At 43.0% G+C, this 5,206-nt stretch overlaps 1 protein-coding gene across 1 annotated transcript in view; it reads left to right on the top strand.

Moving 5' to 3' along the window:
* Window positions 1-5,206, top strand: part of LOC107107352 (mitogen-activated protein kinase kinase kinase MLK4) — a 68,658-nt gene that overhangs the window by 57,056 nt on the left and 6,396 nt on the right. The window lies entirely within an intron of this gene.

Below are 5,206 nucleotides of genomic sequence, written 5' to 3'. Positions count from 1 at the left end.
TGACGTGTTTTTTCAAGAATGGAGTGACTTTAAAATATATCTGGAAAAGAACTGGGATGTGAAACAAAACTTAATATGTTTAGATCAATATTAAGTCAAATGATGTTATCTTGAGACTGTCAATAAGAAAATTAATAATAGAGAAGGTAAGGAAATGTGGGGGGGGGGGGGGGGAAGCATTGCGGGAAGCCACTGGAGGGAGGGGAGGAATTGGGAACGGGGTAGACAATGGAAAGGATGAAATGGGTTAATTTTAAATGTTGAATTCCTAAGAAAATAAAATTTGTTTACCAAAAAAAAAAAAGACAAGTGGATGAAGGATATGATTTTCTGTGGTTATTCCACAGAGTTAGTGACTATTTCCTTCAGATAGGCTGCAATCCAGCATCTGCTGGGAATCAGGGCTGTAGAATAGGTACCATCAACAGAAAAATTTAAAGGAATTTACTCCGTATTTTTCCATTCGACAAGTGGATGAAGGATATGATTTTCTGTGGTTATTCCACAGAGTTAGTGACTATTTCCTTCAGATAGGCTGCAATCCAGCATCTGCTGGGAATCAGGGCTGTAGAATAGGTACCATCAACAGAAAAATTTAAAGGAATTTACTCCGTATTTTTCCATTCCCAAGGGACTGGAGAGCAATACTGAACTTAAAAATCCTTAACAGATTTACAAACACAGATACTTCCATATGGAGACCCTGAGGTCTGGAGCTGAGGCCTTAATGCAGAATGACTACATGTATCCATCCTTCTGTCCTGCCAGGTTCCTGGGGTTTTCGTATACAGATGGCCACTACCAGTTCAAAATTCTTCTCTTTGGCTTTGTGACAGCCCAAGGGTTTTTTACAAGGTTATGGTAGCCTTGATAGCTCTCCTCCATTAACAGGGAGTGTGCATACACCCCTGCCTAGACCTCTTAGTATGCTCCCCAACCAAGCAGAAAGCTCACAAAGACATAGCTGCCAATGTGAGGTGCCTACAGGACCACAGTTTCTTCATCAATGCATTGGAACCTTGCCAGCATATCTTTCACCTGGGGGTGATGGCATAAACTCAACACAAGCCAATTTTTCCTTCTGCCAGACAAGATACTAAAGCTTGTGAAGTCAGCCAAACAGGTCTTGAGCTTGAAATACACAGATTTCACCTTTCTAGCTCACCTATAAGGATTATTGATATCCTGTACTGACTCAGTGTGATAGGCAAGATTCCATGCCAGACCATTGCAACAGATTCTCCTAACAGCGCTGTCCTCAATTGGAGATCATAGTAAGGATAAAATCTGACGATAGGGATTTTTGATCCCCTACATCAGAGTATGAGATGGTGGTCCAGTTAGCATAACCTCTCCCAGGGAAGAGTGTTCCTAATTCCAAGTTAGAGTCTATTGAGTCCAAACTAATGACAGATGCCAGTCTGAAAGGTTGGGGGTCTCTTGCTAGGAAAGTTATGTCCAGGGAGTCTGTAGCAGACAAGACAAGGCAAAAAAATAAAATAAAATCAATTGGTTAGAAATCAAAGCAATCAGATTAGCTCTTCAACATTTCCTACCTCTCATACATCAGAGCCGTGTGCTGGTAAGGACAAAAAAACAGCTAAACTGCCAAAGCATATTTAAACAAGCAAGGAGGAATCAGGTCCTTGGTTCTTCACCAAGAACCCTTGTGTCTCCATGCATGGGCAGAGAGGAACTTAACCTCTTTGTGTGCAGAACATATTCAAGGACATCTGAATGTGCAAGCAGACTGGCTCTGCAGACAGATAGTTGAACACAGTGGATCGACACTGAAACCAGAAATATTCCATCAGATCTCCTTGAGGTTCAGGAAACTAGAGGTAGATCGCTTTTCATGCAGCCTAAGCGGTCAGACAATGACATTCTTTGCGAGATACCAGGCACCCAGCACAGATCGATGCCTTGACCTCTTCTTGGTCCTTAAGCCTTGCATACTGTTCTTTCCCTTCATCCTGAAGCTCATGAGGAAGATCAAGTCAGAGAAGGCCACACTCATCTGTGTGGCACCCCATTGTCCACACAGGTTGTGATTTTCCAGTCTGGTGTGCTGTCAGTCTCCCCTCCATGGAGGATCTCATGGTTTTGGACATTCTCTCCCAAGGGTCCAATATCGCACCCAGATCCAGCCTGACTACATTTAGCCACTTGGAAATTGAGTGGCAACATCTTCTAGAGCTGGGATACCCAAACTAGGTGACTGAAACAGTGCTGTCCTCAAGAAGACCTTCCACCTCCAGGATTTACAACGTTACCTGGAAAGCCAGTTTGCTGGTGCAGAAGGAAAAGATGTAACCCCTTCACAACACCCTCTCAACAAGTCCCAGACATTCTTCATTCAGGTTTAAATCAAAGAATGAGAGCTGACGCCTAACACAGGCAGGTAGTGCCCCTGTCAACCATACTTAAGGTTTGTTATGATGACTTTGTGTCAACGCAATAAAAGTACTTGACTTAACAACCATACTCAAGCAGGTGAATGGAGTATCTTTAACCAGACATCCACATGCCATTTGTTTTCTCAAGGGACTATTCAAGTGGTAGTTCACCGATTTCTTCCAGTAGTTCACAGATTTCCATCATGATGCCTTCATGCTGTCCTGTCAGCACTCACAGGTCCTCCTTTTGAGACAATTAGAGAAGTATCCCTTAAATTCCTTACTCTCAAGTTTCTTTTTCTAACAGCAGTCACCTCAGTTAACAGGGTGTCAGAACTGTAAGCAATGTCAGCTAGGATAAGCTTGTCTTAAGAACTGACTGTACAGTGTCAGCTAGGAAGGGACTCTGTCTTCCATAAAGATAAGCTTGTCTTAAGAACTGACTGTACCTTTACTTCCAAAGTGAGCTTTGTTTTTCATCGCTTCTGCCCCCAAACAGGTTACCCCAAAGAGAAGGACCGGTATACACTAGACCTAAAAAAGGCACTCAGAATATACCTCAGGACCAATGTTCCCTCTAAGCTGAGTTAGTGTGAGCTAGGTCAGTTTTTAGCCTCCAGCTCACAAATTTTTGTCTTAGCTCAGGAAGGATGGCTCCAAAGCAAACTAATTTATGCGGTAGCCAAATCATTTTCTCACAACTTTAATGCCAGTAGCTCACAAAGCAAAATTTTTGCTCACAGGACTCCACAGTTTAGAGGGAGTATTGCTCAGGACTGTGCCTAAAAGTTACTCAGATTATATCTTCACATCATTTTGTCCTCTGTTTTTAGGGAAGACAGTTTCCAAGATAGTGCTGAGTAGGTGGCCTAGACAGCTCATTATTCTGTCCCCAAAACTTCCGGTGCTACTGGGCATTACACCCGATTCTATTCACAGCTCTGCAAGATGAAGACCCTTTAATGCTAATGCCTGAGATATGCAAGCCAGCCACGTAGGTGTCATCATCAATGTTTGTAAAGCATTACAAAATAAATTCCCTTGCCTTCACCAGTGCTGCCTTTAGTCAGAGGGTTTTGCAGCAGGTGGTATCCCCAGAATAAAATCACCCTTCCCATTCAACATGAGAAAAACTGCTATTGGAAATCCCATATAAAGATTCTGTCCCTCTCAGAGTGAGAAAGGTCACTTACTGTGGAAGTTCCTTCTACTCTGAGGGCATCTTATCCCTGCCCTGGATGAAAGGGGAGAAGCTCTGGATGGCTGATCTTCTATTGATTCCAAATTAATATTCTGAACACTGTTTTTCCTCCCCTTTGACTGCTAGTTCATGTTCTTACCTGTTCATGTCAATTTAAGTTATAAAATAACTGAGGAGATCTGTGGCTTTGGGACCTGCTGAGCAGGTGACCCCCATCTGTGAAAACAGGAAATTGATATCTAAATCCTGTCTCCTTGACTAATTGATGGGAGTCACCCATGTTAAGATGCCCTCCCTACCTCAGAATAGAAGGAACTTTCATAGTAAGTGTCCAACATTTTTTTCTGTACGATATTTGTTGTCATTTAAAATTGCTTAATAAGTGCCGCTTCTAACAACTGCTTCCTGAAGTTTGAGTGGTTAGAAAGCCTAGAAGAAGAATGTTACTTGTGTATAGCTGTGTTGGTTTGCTATTGAGATTTAAGAAGCCACTTATTCAGAGGTAAATCATTTGTCATAGTCAAAGTAGACGTATTTGAGTGATACCTCTATCTATATACTGTGGTTACATGTTTTATATATATTTTATTTCGGCTTGCATGACTAGTAGTCTTAAGCACACGTACACACATTTATGCAATAAAACCAACAAGTAAAACATCAAGACTATTTAAAAAGCTCATACATGGACAATAGGGTACGTTTCCCAATATGAGTGTGTTACACTGGCTAAAATCGTCAAACCACATGAGATAATTCTTCCAACTGGTACCCGCTACATCAAATCAGCACAGTTTGAACTTTCCCCTCCTTGTTCCTTTTTTTTGCCACCAGGGCCAAAACGTGGCCACTGCTTTGGTGACTGAATCAGCTCTGTCGGATAAAAGAACAGAAATTGACCAGGGAAGGGAGGGGAGATTTTCTTCTGTCAAGATAGGTATAATATACTTCTGCCTCTCCATCTTCCAGTTGGGGCAAGCTAGCACTATGTGATCCATCGTCTCCACCCTACCTAGGTTACAGTCGCACAGCCGTTCAGAGAACGGGATTCCCTGAAAGCGGCCCAAGACTATATTCGACGGAAAAGTATTCAGTCTAGCCAACGTGAAGGCTCTGCGCAGTGCTGAACTTTTGAAAGTGTAACAATAAGTCGGAATCACCGACGGCGGTGGAAGGCCAAGGGCTAGACCCGAGCATGTACGCCGGGCTCTACACAATGTACTGCTGAGGTCCACTTCCCTTAATTTAGTTTTTATGAGCTTAAGGGCCTCCTTTTGCTGTGGGGGGGTACTACCAATGCAGAGATTCTAATTTGGATCGAGAATTAACTTAGTTCTGTCACTTATGTGAGTGTCCCTCTGAATCAGGTGCGCGAAGCCTGGTCCACTAGTGGGAACCCCTCCACTTTCTTTGTTGGTAAACAATGTGAATGCCAGCTGCCATGCTCTTTTCTCAATTGATGGCTGGGCGAATTCCACCCTAAGGGCCGTGCCTACCACACATCTCGGCACTGCTGCAATGTCTCTAAGGAACATGTGGAGAGGGGAGTCTAATTTTTCCGCTACAGCTTCTATCCAAACTCCACAGCCATATAAAATTTGCGGGACCA

The sequence above is a fragment of the Gekko japonicus genome, unplaced genomic scaffold (genome assembly GCF_001447785.1).
Source record: "Gekko japonicus isolate JY-2015 unplaced genomic scaffold, Gekko_japonicus_V1.1 scaffold3427, whole genome shotgun sequence".
In the NCBI taxonomy this organism is placed as follows: domain Eukaryota; kingdom Metazoa; phylum Chordata; class Lepidosauria; order Squamata; family Gekkonidae; genus Gekko; species Gekko japonicus.
Note: the sequence above shows the minus strand (reverse complement) of the source record. Positions and strands in the feature narration are given on the sequence as shown.